This window comes from Entelurus aequoreus, linkage group LG13 (assembly GCF_033978785.1).
Source record: "Entelurus aequoreus isolate RoL-2023_Sb linkage group LG13, RoL_Eaeq_v1.1, whole genome shotgun sequence".
In the NCBI taxonomy this organism is placed as follows: Eukaryota; Metazoa; Chordata; class Actinopteri; order Syngnathiformes; family Syngnathidae; genus Entelurus; species Entelurus aequoreus.
In genome coordinates, this window is record NC_084743.1 from 12,538,709 (window position 1) to 12,561,486 (window position 22,778).

At 40.6% G+C, this 22,778-nt stretch overlaps 1 protein-coding gene across 1 annotated transcript in view; it reads left to right on the top strand.

The window, feature by feature from the left end:
- epha6 (eph receptor A6) overlaps positions 1 to 22,778 on the top strand; it is a 391,998-nt gene that overhangs the window by 146,480 nt on the left and 222,740 nt on the right.

Genomic DNA, 22,778 nt, shown 5'->3' on the forward strand with positions numbered 1-22,778 from the left:
TTTTGGGTTGGTGCACTAATTTTAAGTGTATCTTGTGTTTTTTATGAGGATTTAATAAAAAAAAACAAAAAAACAAAAACAAAAAAAAAACAACGATACTGATAATAAAAAAACGATACCGATAATTTCCGATATTACATTGTGACGCATTTATCGGCCGATAATATCGGCAGACCGATATTATCGGACATCTCTATGTGGAATAGTTGGATTATTCCTTGTAGAATTGTGTCTTCAATTCAAGTGAAAAATAACAGAGAGCAACCACAACTAATAATAATAATAATAATAATAATAATAATCATAAGAAAGAAATGGGGGGAGGGAGGTTTTTTGGGTTGGTGCACTCATTGTAAGTGTATCTTGTGTGTTTTATGTTGATTTAATTTAAAAAAACAAAAAAAAACAACAACAAAAAAAACGATACAGATAATAAAAAAAAACGATACCGATAATTTCCGATATTACATTTTAACGCATTTATCGGCCGATAATATCATCGGACATCCCTAATTCTATGTGTCATAATTGATCATTTCGCGATATTGACATATTTTTGCTGAAAGGATTTAGTAGAGAAAATCGACGATAAAGTTTGCAACTTTTGGTCGCTGATAAAAAAAAAAGCCTTGCCTGTACCGGAAGTAGCGTGACGTCACAGGTTGAAAGGCTCCTCACATTTCCCCATTGTTTACACCAGCAGCGAGAGCGATTCAGACCGGGAAAGCGACGATTACCCCATTCATTTGAGCCAGGATGAAAGATTCGTGGATGAGGAACGTGAGAGTGAAGGACTAGAGTGCAGTGCAGGACGTGTCTTTTTTCGCTCTGACCGTAACTTAGGTACAAGGGCTCATTGGATTCCACACTTTCTCCTTTTCCTATTTTGGATCACGGATTTGTATTTTAAACCAGTGGTCCCCAACCTTTTTGTACTTGCGGAATGCTTGAAAATTTGTCCCACGGACCGGGGGGGGAGGGGTAGTAATTTTTTTTATTTTTTTTTTGTCAAAGAAATACAATCATGTGTGCTTACGGACTGTATCCCTGCAGACTGTATTGATTCATATTTATATATAATGTATATATTGTGTTTTTTATGTTGATTAATTTTTTTATTTTTTTATTTTTTTATTTATTTTTTTTAACTACTTGTGCGGCCGCGGCCCGGTACCAATCGGTCCACGGACCGGTACCGGGCCACGGACCGGTACCGGGCCGCGGCCCGGTGGTTGGGGACCACTGTTTTAAACCACCTGGGATACTATATCCTCTCGAAAATGAGAGTCGAGAACGCGAAATGGACATTCACAGGGACTTTTATCTCCACGACAATACATCGGCGAAGCACTTTGGCTACGGAGCTAACGTGATAGCATCCTGCCTAAATGCAGATAGAAACAAAATAAATAAATCCCTGACTGGAAGGATAGACAGCAGATCAACAATACTACTATCAGGAGACACCGAACCAAACACTGGACATGTAACTACACGGTTAATGCTGTGCCGCCTGTCGAAGCCTAGCAATGCTGTTGCTAACGACGCCATTAAAGCTAGCTTAGCTACGGGACCTCGTCAGAGCTATGATAAAAACATTAGCGCTCCACCTACGCCAGCTCTCATCTGCTCATCAACACCCGTGCTCACCTGCGTTCCAGCGATCGACGGCGCGACGAAGGACTTCACCCGATCATCCGTGCGGTCGGCGGCTAGCGTCGGATAGCGCATCTGCTATCCAAGTCAAAGTCCTCCTGGTTGTGTTGCTGCAGCCAGCCGCTAATACACAGATCCCACCTACAGCTTTCTTCTTTGCAGTCTCCATTGTTCATTAAACAAATTGCAAAAGATTCACCAACACAGATGTCCAGAATACTGTGGAATTATGAGATGAAAACAGAGCTTTTTTGTATTGGATTCAATGTGTCCGAATACTTCCGTTTAACTAGTGACGTCACGCGCATACGTCATCATACATAGACCTTTTCAAGCGGAAGTTTGGCGGGAAATGTAAAATGTCACTTTATAAGTTAACCCGGCCGTATTGGCATGTGTTGCAATGTTAAGATGACATCATTGATGTATAAACTATCAGACTGCATGGTCGCTAGTAGTGGCTTTCAGTAGGCCTTTAAGCATTTTTTATTGCAATACAATAAGAATGTTGTAATTATATAAGGTAGTGAACATACTAGACAACTTGTCTTTTAGTAGTACAAAACCCCAAAAGCAGTGAAGTTGTCACGTTGTGTAAATGGTAAATAAAAACAGAATACAATGATTTGCAAATCCTTTTCAACTTATATTCTTTTTTTTTGTTTTGTTTTGTTTTTTTCTTTTCATGTTTTTTTCAACTTAATTGAATAGACTGCAAAGACAAGATACTTAATGTTCACTCACACGGGAAAACTGTTTTATTTTATTTTTTTGCAAATAATCATTAACTCATTAAAGTTGTTAATCATCATTAAATTGATGATGTTGTTTGGTTTGTGTATTTATATTTATATGGTAATTATTATTACGTGACTGTAAATTGTTTGCTCGTTTTCTTATTGATGCTTTTATTTTGTTCTGTATTGTATAGTTATAATTATATGCTTTTACTTGTAAATGTATTGAGTTTGTGGACCCCAGGAAGACTAGTGGGTTGTTGTGGCAACCAACCTTAAAAAAAATCAAATCAAAAATCAAATCAAAGCAACACTGTTGTAACACGTGCATAATGTGGCTTGGCATTGTCTTGCTGAAAATAAGCAGGGGCGTCCATGATAATAACATATGTTGCTCCAAAACCTGTATGTACCTTTCAGCATTAATGGTTGCCTTCACAGATGTGTAAGTTACCCATGTCTTGGGCACTAATACACCCCCATACCATCACACATGCTGCCTTTTCAACTTTGCGCCTAGAACATTCCGGATGGTTCTTTTCCTCTTTGTTACGAAGGACACGACGTCCACAGTTTCCAAAAACAATTTTAACACTTTGTTGAACACTTTTCCACTTTGCATCAGTCCGTCTTAGATGTGCTCGGGCCTAGCGACGCCGGCGGCGTTTCTGGGTGTTGTTGATAAATGGCTTCGGCTTTGCATAGTAGAGTTTTAACTTGCACTTACAAAAGTATAGCAACGAACTGACAGATTCAATTGAATATAGGTTGAAAAGTATTTGCAAATCACTGTATTCTGTTTTTATGCACGATTCACACAACGTGACAACTTTACTGGTTTTGGGTTTTGTAAGTAAACATCCATCCATCCATCCATTTTCTACAGTATGTCATTTATCATTCTATTATTTTGTCAAAATTATTAATTTACTGTTAATATCTGCTTACTTTCTATTTTAACATGTTCTGTTTACACCTTTGCTCAAATGTAATAATCACTTATTCTTCTGTTGTTTGATACTTTTGGGTGATACTACAGATTCTGGTATCAATCAAACACCAAGTAGTTACAGGATCATACATTGGTCGTAATTAAAGTTATTCTGTGTCCAGGGATGTATTTCCTGAGTTTATAAACAATGACAAAACATTTTGTGATAATAACAACATGCTGCAGGCCTACACACACACACATGCATCCACGGTAAATATACGCCACACACACATACCCCACAGGCCATCCAACGTTCTCAACGCTTGAATCCCTTTGGGGCGATGGATGGCTGACCAGCGCTTATACAGCAGCAGCCGGCCTCCGTAGCTGCCACTCCCTTCCCTCCGTTGCAAGTTTTGTTGATTCTATGTAACATGTTTATGTGGGCTATGGCTATGAGGTTTTTTTTCCTTGGCCTCAGTCTGGACCCCTCCCTGGAGTCCAGCTTTTGACTGAATATTGTTTTACCCCCCCCCCTCACCCCCCTCATTTTGTCCACCAAACGTTTTATGCTGTGCGTGAATGCACAAAGGTGAACTTTGCTCATTTAATTTCCTTTACTTTTATCCTCTTTGTATTTAATTTATATTTGCATGTCTCATGACACCTTATTTGTGTGTACTATTGGCTGCATTTCTGATAGTTGTTGGTGCACCATTTTGTTCCAGACCACAGCAAACATTACCTATCTTGCCAAATATTGTAAAAGAAGACAGCCTGCCGTTTCCTTTAACTTGGACACACACATATGTACCTTTGGCCATTCTAAGACAGTCATTTCCAGGAGTTATCTCACCTTCTGAGTAGCCTCTGATTTACTAATGGTTTCTAATGTTGTAAAAATGTGTAGAACAAATATTACATTTCAACATTTCTGTCAACGAAGATTTGCTTCAGCCTGCGATGCATAGTCATTTTGATAGTAGGCTATTATAGCTAATATAGACACTTACATCATGTGTTGCCTTCATTATAACACCTTATATAAGACTTTTAAAGTCATTTTGATGGTAGGCTATTATAGCTAATATAGACACTTATGTCATGTGTTGCCTTCATTATAACACTTATATAAGACTTATAAAGTCATTTTGATGGTAGGCTATTATAGCTAATATAGACACTTATGTCATGTGTTGCCTTCATTATAACACTTATATAAGACTTATAAAGTCATTTTGATGGTAGGCTATTATAGCTAATATAGACACTTACATCATGTGTTGCCTTCATTATAACACTTATATAAGACTTATAAAGTCATTTTGATGGTAGGCTATTATAGCTAATATAGACACTTACATCATGTGTTGCCTTCATTATAACACTTATATAAGACTTATAAAGTCATTTTGATAGTAGGCTAATATAGGCACTTACATCATGTGTTGCCTTCATTATAACACTTATATAAGACTTTTAAAGTCATTTTGATAGTAGGCTATTATAACTAATATAGACACTTACATCATGTGTTGTCTTCATTATAACACTTATATAAGACTTTTAAAATCATTTTGATAGTAGGCTAATATAGCTAATATAGACACTTACGTCATGTGTTGCCTTCATTATAACACTTATATAAGACTTATAAAGTCATTTTGATAGTAGGCTATTATAGCTAATATAGACACTTACATCATGTGTTGCCTTCATTATAACACTTATATACGACTTTTAAAGTCATTTTGATAGTAGGCTATTATAGCTAATATAGACACTTACATCATGTGTTGTCTTCATTATAACACTTATATAAGACTTTTAAAATCATTTTGATAGTAGGCTAATATAGCTAATATAGACACTTACGTCATGTGTTGCATTCATTATAACACTTATATAAGACTTATAAAGTCATTTTGATAGTAGGCTATTATAGCTAATATAGACACTTACATCATGTGTTGCCTTCATTATAACACTTAAATAAGACTTATAAAGTCATTTTGATAGTAGGCTAATATAGCTAATATAGACACTGACATCATGTGTTGCCTTCATTATAACACTTATATAAGACTTATAAAGTCATTTTGATAGTAAGACAATATAACTAATATAGACACTTACATCATGTGTTGTCTTCATTATAACACTTATATACGACTTATAAAGTCATTTTGATAGTAGGCTAATATAGCTAATATAGACACTTACGTCATGTGTTGCCTTCAATATAACACTTATATGCAGCTTTTAATTTTTCAGATTAGTTTTTTGTATTTTTGGTCCAATATGGCTCTTTCAGCATTTTGAGTTGCCGACCCCTCCTCTAGACAATAGGGCACTGTTAATCAGAATGGAGAATGTGTTACTGTCAAAATGAGTGAACCATGTCAAGGTCAAGTACAGGCTGTTATGTGCTTCCTACACACTAATACTCCATTCTATACAAGGCACGTATGTTTTTCCCATCACATTATATTACAGTACAAGTACCTTTTTTTATTTTTTTTATATTCCCGTCTTGATTGCACAATCACGGGCGTATGAATACAACTTCAGATTGAATACCATTTAAGGGTTTTTGATGGCCAAACACGCACAGAAACAATTTCCTGCACGGACGCCGCATGAAACCGCAATTAAGCTTTGAAGCATGTCGAAAATACTTGAGTGGCTGCACGTGCGTGTGGATATACTAATAGGCTTGAGCATCAACCACTCACATCAGACCTTTTATTTTTTTTTTTTTTTTAATATGTTTGAACTGCTGGAGGACTCCGCCGGGGTTTAATTGCGAGGGAGAAAGCAAGATATGTACTTAATTAAATCCTTTTACTAAGCTTTATTTGCATTTTATTTATTGGAGCAACACAGTTAACGATGCTCGGATTTACAAAAGGCTTCCGTTTCGGCAAATATGATTTTTTTTTTTTTTTTTTTTTCTTCCCCCCCTATGCGTTTATGTATGGAAGAAAAAGCTGGCTCAAGGGGCCTTTTTGGCTCTGTAGAGTTATTGGAGAGCCGCACATTGAACAAGTAAAAGTGATTTGAATATGTTTATGTTGATATAGTGTCTGTGTGCACAACGGAGGCCCCCGGGGGTCTTGTGAGCGTGCTATGCAGGCTTTGAGGAACATCATAGCCGCATTATGACAAATACCCTCAACTGAAATAAAACGTACAGCCCTCTGGTGTGCAGCAAGTTATGTTTGGTTATGATAAAAAGAAAGCCTGCTGCATATGATGTGAATATTCTGTCCATGATGTCTATCTGCTCTGCCTTTCTTTAAAGCAAACACTTTCACCAATAATAATAATAATTAAAGCTGCAAGCAGCGTTGGTCGGGCCCGCATATTTGGCAGGTGCTAGTTGCTGAAGGATGTCGATCTATGAAATGTAGGTCTAAGTGAGACCTACATAGATGTTTTTGTTTCATGTCTCTAAGACGTTCCTACCGGAAGTTACAAGCAGTTTTGTCTGTGTTTTTCCTCCGAGGAGCAGTTTTGTCTGTGTTTTATTCCTATGTGGCTCTAGAGCGCAATTTTGAGTTTTGGGGTTGGATTTTTCTATTAGATCGCAATTTTACGCCAGTCCTGTTTTGAAGCATTTTAAGGGGGTCAAATTACAGCTCAAAGAGGCAAAAATGTGTGTTTTGTCTCGAAGGGGAAATTGCCAACTTCCTGTTGATTTCGGCCCGAAGAAATTAATTAATGAAAAGTAGGTCTAAGTGAGACCTACATAGAGATTTTTGTTTCATGTCTCTAAGACGTTCCTACCGGAAGTTACAAGCAGTTTTGTCTGTGTTTTCCTCCGAGGAGCAGTTTGGTCTGTGTTTTATTCCTAGGGGGCGTTAGAGCGAAATTTTGAGTTTTGGGGTTGGGTTTTTCTATTAGATCGCAATTTCCGCCAGTCCTGATGTGTGTAAAAAGTTTGGTGAGTTTAGAAGCATTTTAAGGGGGTCAAATTTGAGGCAAAAATGAGTGTTTTGTCTTGAAGGGGAAATTGCCAACTTCCTGTTGATTTTTGCCCGAAGAAATTAATTAATGAAAAGTAGGTCTAAGTGAGACCTACATAGAGGTTTTTGTTTCATGTCTCTAAGACGTTCCTACCGGAAGTTACAAGCAGTTTTGTCTGTGTTTTTCTCCGAGGAGCAGTTTGGTCTGTGTTTTATTCCTAGGGGGCGCTAGAGCGAAATTTTGAGTTTTGGGGTTGGGTTTTTCTATTAGATCGCAATTTCCGCCAGTCCTGATGTGTGTAAAAAGTTTGGTGAGTTTTGAAGCATTTTAAGGGGGTCAAATTACAGCTCAAAGAGTCCAAAATGAGTGTTTTGTCTTGAAGGGGAAATTGCCAACTTCCTGTTGATTTTGGCCCGAATAAATTAATTAATGAAAAGTAGGTCTAAGTGAGACCTACATAGAGGTTTCATGTCTCTACGACATTCGTACTGGGAGTTAGAGGCAGTTTTCTTCCTTGGGGGCGCTAGAGCGCAATTGTGATTTTTGGGGTTTGGTTTTTCGACTAAAGAGTTTTGTTCACGTTTTTCAATGTGTGTCAAATTTGGTGATTTTTGAAGCATGTTAAGGGGGCAAAGTAGTGCGCAAAGCTGCGTAAAAATAATAATAATAATAATAAACCTTACAATAACAATAGGTCCTTTCGTCCCAATGCAAAAGGACTCCCGTTGGGATTCCTTTTACATGGGCCGTGCGGGCCCTAATAATAATAATAATAATAATAGATTTTATTTGTAAAAAGCACTTTACATTGAGGAAACAACCTCAAAGTGCTACAGTGTATTAAAAATTAAATAAAAAAAATAGATAAATAAAAAATAAATACAAATAAAACCTAGAACAGCCAAATAGCTAAAACTAGCATGCATATATCTAAAAAAAAAAATGTTTTTTTAAAAAAAGAAGGGTTTTTAAGCCTTTTTTAAAAGCACCCACAGTCTGTGGTTCCCTCAGGTGGTCAGGGAGAGCGTTCCACAGACTGGGAAAACCCTGTCGGGACATTTATTATGGGTCTACTGAAAATGTGAGGGTCAAAAGTATACATACAGCAATGTTAATATTTGCTTACATGTCCCTTGGCAAGTTTACCTGCAATAAGGCACTTTTGGTAGCCATCCACAAGCTTCTGCTTGCATTTTTGACCACTCCTCTTGACAAAGTTGGTGCAGTTCAGCTAAATGTGTTGGTTTTCTGACATGGACTTGTTTCTTCAGCATTGTCCACACATTTAAGTCAGGAATTTGGGAAGGTCATTTTAAAACCTTCATTCTAGCCTGATTTAGCCATTATTTTACCACTTTTGACGTGTGTTTGGGGTCATTGTCCTGTTGGAACACCCAACTGCGCCCAAGACCCAACCTCCGGGCTGTTTTTACCATTGATTGATTGATTGATTGAAACTTGTATTAGTAGATTGCACAGTACAGTACATATTCCGTACAATTGACCACTAAATGGTAACACCCGAATAAGTTTTTCAACTTGTTTAAGTCGAGGTCCATGTTAATCAATTCATAAATTTTTATGAAAATGGGAAAAAACATGAATGTTCTGAACGAGTCAAAATGGTTGGTGTTGGAATTTTTCAAATCGGTCAGGAAATGTTGACGAAGTAACATGTTGAATTGAGAAAGGGTGTTACGGAATTCCTGGAATTTCGGGGAAAATGGGAATTTTTCCAGTTCAAAAAAACAACTTTGTTTTGTGTCCTGATTAAGAGGAATGTCCGGTTGAAGTGGGTTGGAAAATGTGGACAGAGTAGTCGACAGAAAAAACAGTTTGAAAAAAACAGGATTTTTGGGAATATCCTGGAATTTTTGGGAACTTGGAACTTGGAAAAATGATAGTTTGAATATCCAGGATTAGTGGAATGTGTTGAATGACTTCAATGAGTTGGCGTTGGAATTTTTCAAATCGGTGGAGAAATGTTGAAGTAGCAACATGTTGAATTGAGAAAGGGTATTACGGAATTCCTGGAATTTCGGGAAAAATGGGAATTTTTCCAGTTCAAAAAAACAACTTTGTTTTGTGTCCTGATTAAGAGGAATGTCCGGTTGAAGTGGGTTGGAAAATGTGGACAGAGTAGTCGACAGAAAAAACAGTTTGAAAAAACGGGATTTTTGGGAATATCCTGGAATTTTTGGGAACTTGGAACTTGGAAAAATGATAGTTTGAATATCCAGGATGAGTGGAATGTGTTGAATGACCTGAATGAGTTGAAATGGTTGGCGTTGGAATTTTTCAAATCGGTGGAGAAATGTTGAAGTAGCAACATGTTGAATTGAGAAAGGGAATTACGGAATTCCTGGAATTTCGGGAGAAATGGGAATTTTTCCAGTTCAAAAAAACAACTTTGTTTTGTGTCCTGATTAAGAGGAATGTCCGGTTGAAGTGGGTTGGAAAATGTGGACAGAGTAGTCGACAGAAAAAACAGTTTGAAAAAAAGGGATTTTTGGGAATATCCTGGAATTTTTGGGAACTTGGAACTTGGAAAAATGATAGTTTGAATATCCAGGATTAGTGGAATGTGTTGAATGACCTCAATGAGTTGAAATGGTTGGCGTTGGAATTTTTCAAATCGGTCGAGAAATGTTGAAGTAGCAACTTGTTGAATTGAGAAAGGGAATTTCGGGAAAAATGGGAATTTTTTCAGTTAAAAAAAACGACTTTGTTTTGTGTCCTGATTAAGAGGAATGTCCGGTTGAAGTGGGTTGGAAAATGTGGACAGAGTAGTCGACAGAAAAAACGGTTTGGAAAAAACGGGATTTTGGGGAATTCCTGGAATTTTTGGGAACTTGGAACTTGGAAAAATGATAGTTTGAATATCCAGGATTAGTGGAATTTGTTGAATGACCTGAATGAGTTGAAATGGTTGGCGTTGGAATTTTTCAAATTGGTGGAGAAATGTTGAAGTAGCAACTTGTTGAATTGAGAAAGGGTATTACGGAATTCCTGGAATTTCGGGAAAAATGGGAATTTTTCCAGTTCAAAAAAACAACTTTGTTTTGTGTCCTGATTAAGAGGAATGTCCGGTTGAAGTGGGTTGGAAAATGTGGACAGAGTAGTCGACAGAAAAAACAGTTTGAAAAAAAGGGATTTTTGGGAATATCCTGGAATTTTTGGGAACTTGGAACTTGGAAAAATGATAGTTTGAATATCCAGGATTAGTGGAATGTGTTGAATGACCTCAATGAGTTGAAATGGTTGGCGTTGGAATTTTTCAAATCGGTCGAGAAATGTTGAAGTAGCAACTTGTTGAATTGAGAAAGGGAATTTCGGGAAAAATGGGAATTTTTTCATTTAAAAAAACGACTTTGTTTTGTGTCCTGATTAAGAGGAATGTCCGGTTGAAGTGGGTTGAAAAATGTGGACAGAGTAGTCGACAGAAAAAACGGTTTGGAAAAAACGGGATTTTGGGGAATTCCTGGAATTTTTGGGAACTTGGAACTTGGAAAAATGATATTTTGAATATCCAGGATTAGTGGAATTTGTTGAATGACCTGAATGAGTTGAAATGGTTGGCGTTGGAATTTTTCAAATTGGTGGAGAAATGTTGAAGTAGCAACTTGTTGAATTGAGAAAGGGTATTACGGAATTCCTGGAATTTCGGGAAAAATGGGAATTTTTCCAGTTCAAAAAAACAACTTTGTTTTGTGTCCTGATTAAGAGGAATGTCCGGTTGAAGTGGGTTGGAAAATGTGGACAGAGTAGTCGACAGAAAAAACAGTTTGAAAAAACGGGATTTTTGGGAATATCCTGGAATTTTTGGGAACTTGGAACTTGGAAAAATGATAGTTTGAATATCCAGGATGAGTGGAATGTGTTGAATGACCTGAATGAGTTGAAATGGTTGGCGTTGGAATTTTTCAAATCGGTGGAGAAATGTTGAAGTAGCAACATGTTGAATTGAGAAAGGGTATTCAATCAATCAATCAATGTTTATTTACGGAATTCCTGGAATTTCGGGAGAAATGGGAATTTTTCCAGTTCAAAAAAACAACTTTGTTTTGTGTCCTGATTAAGAGGAATGTCCGGTTGAAGTGGGTTGGAAAATGTGGACAGAGTAGTCGACAGAAAAAACAGTTTGAAAAAAAGGGATTTTGGGGAATTCCTGGAATTTTTGGGAACTTGGAACTTGGAAAAATGATAGTTTGAATATCCAGGATTAGTGGAATGTGTTGAATGACCTCAATGAGTTGAAATGGTTGGCGTTGGAATTTTTCAAATCGGTCGAGAAATGTTGAAGTAGCAACTTGTTGAATTGAGAAAGGGTATTACGGAATTCCTGGAATTTTGGGAAAAATGGGAATTTTTTCAGTTAAAAAAAACGACTTTGTTTTGTGTCCTGATTAAGAGGAATGTCCGGTTGAAGTGGGTTGAAAAATGTGGACAGAGTAGTCGACAGAAAAAACGGTTTGGAAAAAACGGGATTTTGGGGAATTCCTGGAATTTTTGGGAACTTGGAACTTGGAAAAATTATAGTTTGAATATCCAGGATTAGTGGAATGTGTTGAATGACCTGAATGAGTTGAAATGGTTGGCGTTGGAATTTTTCAAATCGGTGGAGAAATGTTGAAGTAGCAACATGTTGAATTGAGAAAGGGTATTACGGAATTCCTGGAATTTCGGGAAAAATGGGAATTTTTCCAGTTCAAAAAAACAACTTTGTTTTGTGTCCTGATTAAGAGGAATGTCCGGTTGAAGTGGGTTGGAAAATGTGGACAGAGTAGTCGACAGAAAAAACAGTTTGAAAAAACGGGATTTTTGGGAATATCCTGGAATTTTTGGGAACTTGGAACTTGGAAAAATGATAGTTTGAATATCCAGGATGAGTGGAATGTGTTGAATGACCTGAATGAGTTGAAATGGTTGGCGTTGGAATTTTTCAAATCGGTGGAGAAATGTTGAAGTAGCAACATGTTGAATTGAGAAAGGGAATTACGGAATTCCTGGAATTTCGGGAGAAATGGGAATTTTTCCAGTTCAAAAAAACAACTTTGTTTTGTGTCCTGATTAAGAGGAATGTCCGGTTGAAGTGGGTTGGAAAATGTGGACAGAGTAGTCGACAGAAAAAACAGTTTGAAAAAAAGGGATTTTTGGGAATATCCTGGAATTTTTGGGAACTTGGAACTTGGAAAAATGATAGTTTGAATATCCAGGATTAGTGGAATGTGTTGAATGACCTCAATGAGTTGAAATGGTTGGCGTTGGAATTTTTCAAATCGGTCGAGAAATGTTGAAGTAGCAACTTGTTGAATTGAGAAAGGGAATTTCGGGAAAAATGGGAATTTTTTCAGTTAAAAAAAACGACTTTGTTTTGTGTCCTGATTAAGAGGAATGTCCGGTTGAAGTGGGTTGGAAAATGTGGACAGAGTAGTCGACAGAAAAAACGGTTTGGAAAAAACGGGATTTTGGGGAATTCCTGGAATTTTTGGGAACTTGGAACTTGGAAAAATGATAGTTTGAATATCCAGGATTAGTGGAATTTGTTGAATGACCTGAATGAGTTGAAATGGTTGGCGTTGGAATTTTTCAAATTGGTGGAGAAATGTTGAAGTAGCAACTTGTTGAATTGAGAAAGGGTATTACGGAATTCCTGGAATTTCGGGAAAAATGGGAATTTTTCCAGTTCAAAAAAACGACTTTGTTTTGTGTCCTGATTAAGAGGAATGTCCGGTTGAAGTGGGTTGAAAAATGTGGACAGAGTAGTCGACAGAAAAAACGGTTTGGAAAAAACGGGATTTTGGGGAATTCCTGGAATTTTTGGGAACTTGGAACTTGGAAAAATTATAGTTTGAATATCCAGGATTAGTGGAATGTGTTGAATGACCTCAATGAGTTGAAATGGTTGGCGTTGGAATTTTTCAAATCGGTCGAGAAATGTTGAAGTAGCAACTTGTTGAATTGAGAAAGGGTATTACGGAATTCCTGGAATTTCGGGAAAAATGGGAATTTTTTTCAGTTAAAAAAAACGACTTTGTTTTGTGTCCTGATTAAGAGGAATGTCCGGTTGAAGTGGGTTGAAAAATGTGGACAGAGTAGTCGACAGAAAAAACGGTTTGGAAAAAACGGGATTTTGGGGAATTCCTGGAATTTTTGGGAACTTGGAACTTGGAAAAATGATAGTTTGAATATCCAGGATTAGTGGAATGTGTTGAATGACCTGAATGAGTTGAAATGGTTGGCGTTGGAATTTTTCAAATCGGTGGAGAAATGTTGAAGTAGCAACATGTTGAATTGAGAAAGGGTATTACGGAATTCCTGGAATTTCGGGAAAAATGGGAATTTTTCCAGTTCAAAAAAACAACTTTGTTTTGTGTCCTGATTAAGAGGAATGTCCGGTTGAAGTGGGTTGGAAAATGTGGACAGAGTAGTCGACAGAAAAAACAGTTTGAAAAAACGGGATTTTTGGGAATATCCTGGAATTTTTGGGAACTTGGAACTTGGAAAAATGATAGTTTGAATATCCAGGATGAGTGGAATGTGTTGAATGACCTGAATGAGTTGAAATGGTTGGCGTTGGAATTTTTCAAATCGGTGGAGAAATGTTGAAGTAGCAACATGTTGAATTGAGAAAGGGAATTACGGAATTCCTGGAATTTCGGGAGAAATGGGAATTTTTCCAGTTCAAAAAAACAACTTTGTTTTGTGTCCTGATTAAGAGGAATGTCCGGTTGAAGTGGGTTGGAAAATGTGGACAGAGTAGTCGACAGAAAAAACAGTTTGAAAAAAAGGGATTTTTGGGAATATCCTGGAATTTTTGGGAACTTGGAACTTGGAAAAATGATAGTTTGAATATCCAGGATTAGTGGAATGTGTTGAATGACCTCAATGAGTTGAAATGGTTGGCGTTGGAATTTTTCAAATCGGTGGAGAAATGTTGAAGTAGCAACTTGTTGAATTGAGAAAGGGTATTACGGAATTCCTGGAATTTCGGGAAAAATGGGAATTTTTTCAGTTAAAAAAAACCACTTTGTTTTGTGTCCTGATTAAGAGGAATGTCCGGTTGAAGTGGGTTGAAAAATGTGGACAGAGTAGTCGACAGAAAAAACGGTTTGGAAAAAACGGGATTTTGGGGAATTCCTGGAATTTTTGGGAACTTGGAACTTGGAAAAATTATAGTTTGAATATCCAGGATTAGTGGAATGTGTTGAATGACCTCAATGAGTTGAAATGGTTGGCGTTGGAATTTTTCAAATCGGTCGAGAAATGTTGAAGTAGCAACTTGTTGAATTGAGAAAGGGTATTACGGAATTCCTGGAATTTCGGGAAAAATGGGAATTTTTTTCAGTTAAAAAAAACGACTTTGTTTTGTGTCCTGATTAAGAGGAATGTCCGGTTGAAGTGGGTTGAAAAATGTGGACAGAGTAGTCGACAGAAAAAACGGTTTGGAAAAAACGGGATTTTGGGGAATTCCTGGAATTTTTGGGAACTTGGAACTTGGAAAAATGATAGTTTGAATATCCAGGATTAGTGGAATGTGTTGAATGACCTGAATGAGTTGAAATGGTTGGCGTTGGAATTTTTCAAATCGGTGGAGAAATGTTGAAGTAGCAACATGTTGAATTGAGAAAGGGTATTACGGAATTCCTGGAATTTCGGAAAAAATGGGAATTTTTCCAGTTCAAAAAAACAACTTTGTTTTGTGTCCTGATTAAGAGGAATGTCCGGTTGAAGTGGGTTGCAAAATGTGGACAGAGTAGTCGACAGAAAAAACAGTTTGAAAAAACGGGATTTTTGGGAATATCCTGGAATTTTTGGGGACTTGGACTTGGAAAAATGATAGTTTGAATATCCAGGATGAGTGGAATGTGTTGAATGACCTGAATGAGTTGAAATGGTTGGCGTTGGAATTTTTCAAATCGGTCGAGAAATGTTGAAGTAGCAACTTGTTGAATTGACAAAAGGGTATTACGGAATTCCTGGAATTTCGGGAAAAATGGGAATTTTTCCAGTTCAAAAAACAACTTTGTTTTGTGTCCTGATTAAGAGGAATGTTCGGTTGAAGGGGGTTCAAAAATGTAGACGGAGTAGTCGACAGAAAAAACAGTTTGGAAAAAACGGGATTTTGGGGAATTCCTGGAATTTTTGGGAACTTGGAACTTGGAAAAATGATAGTTTGAATATCCAGGATTAGTGGAATGTGTTGAATGACCTCAATGAGTTGAAATGGTTGGCGTTGGAATTTTTCAAATCGGTGGAGAAATGTTGAAGTAGCAACTTGTTGAATTGAGAAAGGGTATTATGGAATTCCTGGAATTTTGGGAAAAATGGGAATTTTTTCAGTTCAAAAAAACGACTTTGTTTTGTGTCCTGATTAAGAGGAATGTCCGGTTGAAGTGGGTTGAAAAATGTGGACAGAGTAGTCGACAGAAAAAACGGTTTGGAAAAAACGGGATTTTGGGGAATTCCTGGAATTTTTGGGAACTTGGAACTTGGAAAAATGATAGTTTGAATATCCAGGATTAGTGGAATGTGTTGAATGACCTGAATGACTTGAAATGGTTGGCGTTGGAACTTTTCAAATCGGTGGAGAAATGTTGAAGTAGCAACATGTTGAATTGAGAAAGGGTATTACGGAATTCCTGGAATTTCGGGAAAAATGGGAATTTTTTCAGTTAAAAAAAACGACTTTGTTTTGTGTCCTGATTAAGAGGAATGTCCGGTTGAAGTGGGTTGAAAAATGTGGACAGAGTAGTCGACAGAAAAAACGGTTTGAAAAAACTGGATTTTGGGGAATTCCTGGAATTTTTGGGAACTTGGAACTTGGAAAAATGATAGTTTGAATATCCAGGATTAGTGGAATGTGTTGAATGACCTGAATGAGTTGAAATGGTTGGCGTTGGAATTTTTCAAATCGGTGGAGAAATGTTGAAGTAGCAACATGTTGAATTGAGAAAGGGTATTACGGAATTCCTGGAATTTTGGGAAAAATGGGAATTTTTCCAGTTAAAAAAACCAACTTTGTTTTGTGTCCTGATTAAGAGGAATGTCCGGTTGAAGTGGGTTGAAAAATGTAGACGGAGTAGTCGACAGAAAAAACGTTTTGGAAAAAACGGGATTTTGGGGAATTCTTGGAATTTTTGGGAACTTGGAACTTGGAAAAATTATAGTTTGAATATCCAGGATTAGTGGAATGTGTTGAATGACCTGAATGAGTTGAAATGGTTGGCGTTGGAATTTTTCAAATCGGTGGAGAAATGTTGAAGTAGCAACTTGTTGAATTGAGAAAGGGTATTACGGAATTCCTGGAATTTCGGGAAAAATGGGAATTTTTCCAGTTCAAAAAAACAACTTTGTTTTGTGTCCTGATTAAGAGGAATGTCCGGTTGAAGTGGGTTGGAAAATGTGGCCGGAGTAGTCGACAGAAAAAACAGTTTGAAATAACGGGATTTTGGGGAATATCCTGGAATTTGTGGGAACTTGGAAATGAGAGTTTGAATATCCAGAATGGTGGAATGTGTTGAAGGTGGAATGGTTTGAATCGGTTGAAAAATTTGGAAATGGTGGAAAATTGACAAATGGCGGGTCTACTGAAAATGTGTAAGTCAGGATTTTGGCAAGGACATACTAAAACCTTCATTCTAGCCTGATTTAGCCATTCCTTTACCACTTTTGAGGTGTGTTTGGGGTCATTGTCCTGTTGGAACACCCAACTGCACCAAAGACCCAACCTCCGGGCTGATGATTTTAGCTTGTCCTGAAGAATTTGGAGGTAATCCTCATTTTTCATTGTCCCATTTACTCTCTGTAAAGCAACAGTTCCTTTGGCGGAAAAACAGGCCCAGAGCATAATACTACCACCACCATGCTTTACGGTAGGAATGGTGTTCCTGGGATTAAAAGCCTCACCTTTTCTCCTCCAAACATATTGCTGGGTATTGTGGCCAAACAGCTCCATTTTTGTTTCATCTGACATCACAAGGACAAAGGTAAGACCGTCTGCAGGAAAGTTCTGTGGTATATATATATATATATATATATATATATATTTTTTTTTTATTTTTTATTTTTTTTTTTTAATTATTTTTATTTTATTTTTTTTTATTTTTTTATTTTTTTTTGCAACCGGAAGGAGATTTCCTAACCTGTTTCGAGAAACTTTAATTACAACTATTGTGCCAAATAATACATTGCAAGAATCGTGTTGATTCGAGAATTGATTCTGAATGGAATCGTCACTCCGGGAATCAGAATCGGATCAAATGGTTACTCCACCAGAGACCCACACCCTTGCCTTGCTTTAATGCACAATACATAATGGTGTGCTCCTGATGACATCATGAGGAGGGATGTCAGAAAAGTTAGTGAGCACATTTGTTGCAGACTGACTTCTTTGCAGACAACTCCACCAGAACAAATCAATATGGCGACCATCTCAGCCGGGAGCCTTTATAGACAACTCCCGTTTTCATTATAATGTGACACTCTGTATTATTCGTCATGTTCTGTCTCGTAGTTAAACGGGCCGTAAAAAGGTTTTATTATGTCATAGTGAGTCCTTCCACTGGCACTCCGTCCATCAACTTCACTGCCCCGTCCATTAGATCAATAAAATACATCACACTAATGCTAACCCCTGAAACGCGTTCCCCATAATTACACCATTTTTATGAATTAAGGGTCCTCAATTACATTTTCCTCAGCAGACATGCAAAGGGCCAGGATAGTAAAAAAATACTGTCAGGTTTAAGCACCGAACTATCTATTAAACAGAACAAGAAGCAAGGAATCCGGCAGAGACAGAGTTCCATTTTGCTCATGAGGAGAACGCATGGAGCTGCACACTCAGTTACAGTCTCACCCTACGCTCTGAGGAACAGTCCCAAGCGCTCCTCTATTTATTCAGTTTGCAAAATACGTGATTATTCAGAACGGAATGTGCTGGGGGGCCTTGGGATTTCGCCCTGTCTCTGCTTTGTCTGCGTGCTGTCGCCTTATCTGCGTTGAGGTCCCGGTACGTCCTTTGGCTGTTAGCGGGGTGAAAGGCAGAAAACATCAACATCTCAAATGCCTTCACTGGCTTCCTGTTCCACTCAGGATTGAATACAAAGTCTCCCTACTAACCCACCAGTGCCTCCATGGAAATGTCCCCCTCTACCTCAAAGAACTACTCACCCCCAAATCCTCCACTCGACACCTTCGCTCCGGACAGGCTAACATCCTCCAACCTCCGAGGACAAAGCTACGAACAATGGGAGACCGGGCTTTCTGCTCCGCCGCTCCCAGTCTGTGGAACGCTCTCCCTGACCACCTGAGGACTGTGGATGCTTTTAAAAAAAGGCTTAAAAACCCTTCTTTTTAAAAAAAACATTTTTTTAGATATAGTTCTAGTTATTTGGCTGTTCTAGTTTTGGTGGCGTCGTAGAAAGACCCGCTGAAGACGATGATGGCGGCGTCGTGGGAAGACCCGCTGAAGACAACAATGGCGATGTCGCGGGAAAACCCGCTGATGGCGGCGTCATTGAAAGACCTGCTGAAGACGACGATGGCGGCGTCGTAGAAAGACCCGCTGAAGACGACGATGGCGGCGTCGTGGGAAAATCCTCTGATGGCCGCGTCGCGGAAAGAGCCGCTGAAGACGACGATGGCGGCATTGTGAAAAGACCCGCTGAAAACGATGATGGTGGCGTCGTAGAAAGACCCGCTGAAGACGATGATGGCGGCGTCGCAGGGAGACCCGCTGAAGACAAAGATGGCGAAGTCGTGGGAAAACCCGCTGATGGCGGCGTCGTGGGAAGACCCGCTGAAGACGACGATGGCGGCGTTGTGGGAAGACCCGCTGAAGACGACAATGGCGGCGTCGTGGGAAGACCCGGTGAAGACGACAATGGCGACGATGGCGCCGTCGTGGGAAAATCCTCTGATGGCCGCGTCGCGGAAAGACCCGCTGAAGACGACGATGGCGGCATTGTGAAAAGACCCGCTGAAAACGATGATGGTGGCGTCGTAGAAAGACCCGCTGAAGACGATGATGGCGGCGTCGCGGGGAGACCCGCTGAAGACAAAGATGGCGAAGTCGTGGGAAAACCCGCTGATGGCGGCGTCGTGGGAAGACCCGCTGAAGACGACGATGGCGGCGTCGTGGGAAGACCCGCTGAAGACGACAATGGCGGCGTCGCGGGAAGACCCGGTGAAGACGACAATGGCGGCGTCGCGGGAAGACCCGGTGAAGACGACGATGGCGGCGTCGTGGGAAGACCCGCTGAAGACGACAATGGCGGCGTCGTGAGAAGACCCGCTGAAGACGACGATGGCGGCGTCGTGGGAAGATCCGCTGAAGACGACGATGGCGGCGTCGTGGGAAGACCCGCTGAAGACGACAATGGCGGCGTCATGGGAAGACCCGCTGAAGACGACGATGGCGGCGTCGTAGAAAGACCCGCTGAAGATGATGATGGCGGCGTCGCGGGAAGACCCGCTGAAGACGTCGATGGCGGCGTCGTGGGAAGACTTGCTGATGGCGGCGTCGTAGAAAGACCCTCTGGAGATGACGAGATGCCATCGTCGTCTTCAGCGGGTCTTCCCACGATGCCGGCGTCACGGGAAGACTCGCTAAAGACGATGATGGCGACGTCGTGGGAAAACCCACTGATGACGGCGTCATAGAAAGACCCGCTGAAGACGATGATGGCGGCGTCGTGGGAAGACCCGCTGAAGACGACGTGGGGGGGACGGCGTGGCGAAGTTGGGAGAGTGGCTGTGCCAGCAATCTGAGGGTTACTGGTTCAATCCCCACCTTCTACCATCCTGGTCACGTCCGTTGTGTCCTTGAGCAAGACACTTCACCCTTGCTCCTGATGGGTCTGGTTAGCGACGTGCATGGCAGCTCCCGCCATAAGTGTGTGAATGTGTGTGTGTGAATGGGTGAATGTGGAAAATAGTATCAAAGCGCTTTGAGTTCCTTAAAAAAAGGTAGAAAAGTTTTATACAAGTACGACCCATTTACCATTTACCATTTATGACGATGGCGGCGTAGTGGGAAGACCCGCTGAAGACAACGATGGCGGCGTTGTGGGAAGACCCGCTGATGGTGGCGTCGTAGAAAGACCCGCTGAAGACGACGATGGCGGCGTCGTGGGAAGACCCGCTGATGGTGGCGTCGTAGAAAGACCCGCTGAAGACGACGATGGCGGCGTCGTGGGAAGACCCGCTGATGGTGGCGTCGTAGAAAGACCCGCTGAAGACGACGACGGCGGCGTCGTGGGAAGACCCGCTGATGGTGGCGTCGTAGAAAGACCCGCTGAAGACGACGACGGCGGCGTCGTGGGAAGACCCGCTGATGGTGGCGTCGTAGAAAGACCCGCTGAAGACGACGACGGCGGCGTCGTGGGAAGACCCGCTGATGGTGGCGTCGTAGAAAGACCCGCTGAAGACGACGATGGCGGCGTCGTGGGAAGACCCGCTGATGGTGGCGTCGTAGAAAGACCCGCTGAAGACGACGATGGCGGCGTCGTGGGAAGACCCGCTGATGGTGGCGTCGTAGAAAGACCCGCTGAAGACGACGATGGCGGCGTCGTGGGAAGACCCGCTGATGGTGGCGTCGTAGAAAGACCCGCTGAAGACGACGATGGCGGCGTCGTGGGAAGACCCGCTGATGGTGGCGTCGTAGAAAGACCCGCTGAAGACGACGATGGCGGCGTCGTGGGAAGACCCGCTGATGGTGGCGTCGTAGGAAGACCCGCTAAAGACGACGATGGCTCTCTGTGATCATGGCACAGCTAAAAATAGTTTACAATAACAATATCACTAATACTTATTAATATTCAGGTCACGACTTGTAAATGGAGTATTGTTGGCAGCTTTGGATGTTTTTAGAGGGCTTTATGGTCGCAAATGAATATCCCCCCGTTAGCCACCTCATACTAGCTGTATTTTACGACTTAGAATGCACAAAAAAAGAAAGATGTGTGTGTTCTTGTCAACGACAGGCGACACTCCAAAAGATCAAGTCTCTCTTGAATAAAACTGAGAATAATTCCTATGTCACCAGTAGTTTTTAGTCAAGATGTTTCTCTCCGGTGTGTCCTGGTATCTAACGTGTGTGTGCGAGTTCTGCGAGCCACACTCTTGGACCGGCCGCACGCCGCCGTGGCGCTGACAGCTTTAATTCCAATGCCGCTGGTCAATGTGATTAGTGAACCGCGGGAGGCTTTGAAAGTGGATCGACTGCCTCGCAGGATGAGCACCAGAAAATGAACAATTAGAACGGGCAGTTTTAAAAAAAAATAGAAAAATCTTGTATTCATTTACTATCCATTAAGGAACGTCTTTAAAGAACACTTTCAGTCCAGAGGCGGGCGAAGTGGACGTTCCACTGCACATGCACTATGGCCACCTTCTTCATTACCAGCAGCTTCATTTTCCACTTGGCGGGAAACTGATGTATTCAGATATGATTTATTGATCATGTTGAGCACATTTGTCTCCCCGCTGTGTTCAGTTAAAAAGCAATAACAGGTTCTACACGCGGCCGTTCCACGTGAGCGCAATAAGACTAAACTAATTACACAAACGAGGGCTTTGGAGAAGCCACAGCGGTGTGTCCACTTCCACACCAAAATGATTGCAGGTTTTTTATGTTTTATTTCTTTCCGAGCAACCGTACTTGCTTGTTTGGCAGGACAAGACTCGGCATATTTTTTATTTTCCTCGTCACTCACTAAAAACTTTCATTTGTGTCGGCGTATTTTTAGGCAAATTTCAGTCTTTTTAACTTAAGTATTTTATTTCTGGGTTGTTTTAAATTGTAAATATCTTATTTGAATATGAATTTAAAAGAGTCATATTTAGATTGTTTTTCTACATTTAAACCACTTTTTGTGGGTCTACATCCGTGATTCTCAAACGGTGGGAAGACCCACTGAAGACGATGGCGCCATGGGAAGACCCACTGGAGGCGATGGCGCCGTGGGAAGACCCGCTGGAGGCGATGGCGCTGTGGGAAGACCCGCTGGAAGCGATGGCGCCGTGGCAAGACCCGCTGGAGGCGATGGCGCCGTGGCAAGACCCGCTGGAGGTGATGATGGCGGAAGACCCGCTGAAGACGATGATGGCGGCGTTGTGGGAAGACCCGCTGGAGGCAACCACGGAGGCCATTGCGATCGGATCCAGTTTCCGACTGTTTTTTTCTCGGGGATCGCATGAAAAAAACGTAACACCCTTCCTCCTGCACCACTTCTGTTTTGTTTGATCAGCTGTTTTACTGCCGTGTTACAGACACCGTTTGGAAACAATTACGGTACGTAGATATACATTTACTGCTGTGGAACACTCTCCCTGACCACCTGAGGGCGCCACAGACGGTGGATGCTTTTAACACGCGAAGTCCCAGAGAAGGGTCAATTGACATTTTTACCTAGAAAACACACAAGAGGGTCATTTGACCCCTAGTCCCCCCTGTGGACACTCCTTTTGTTATGAAA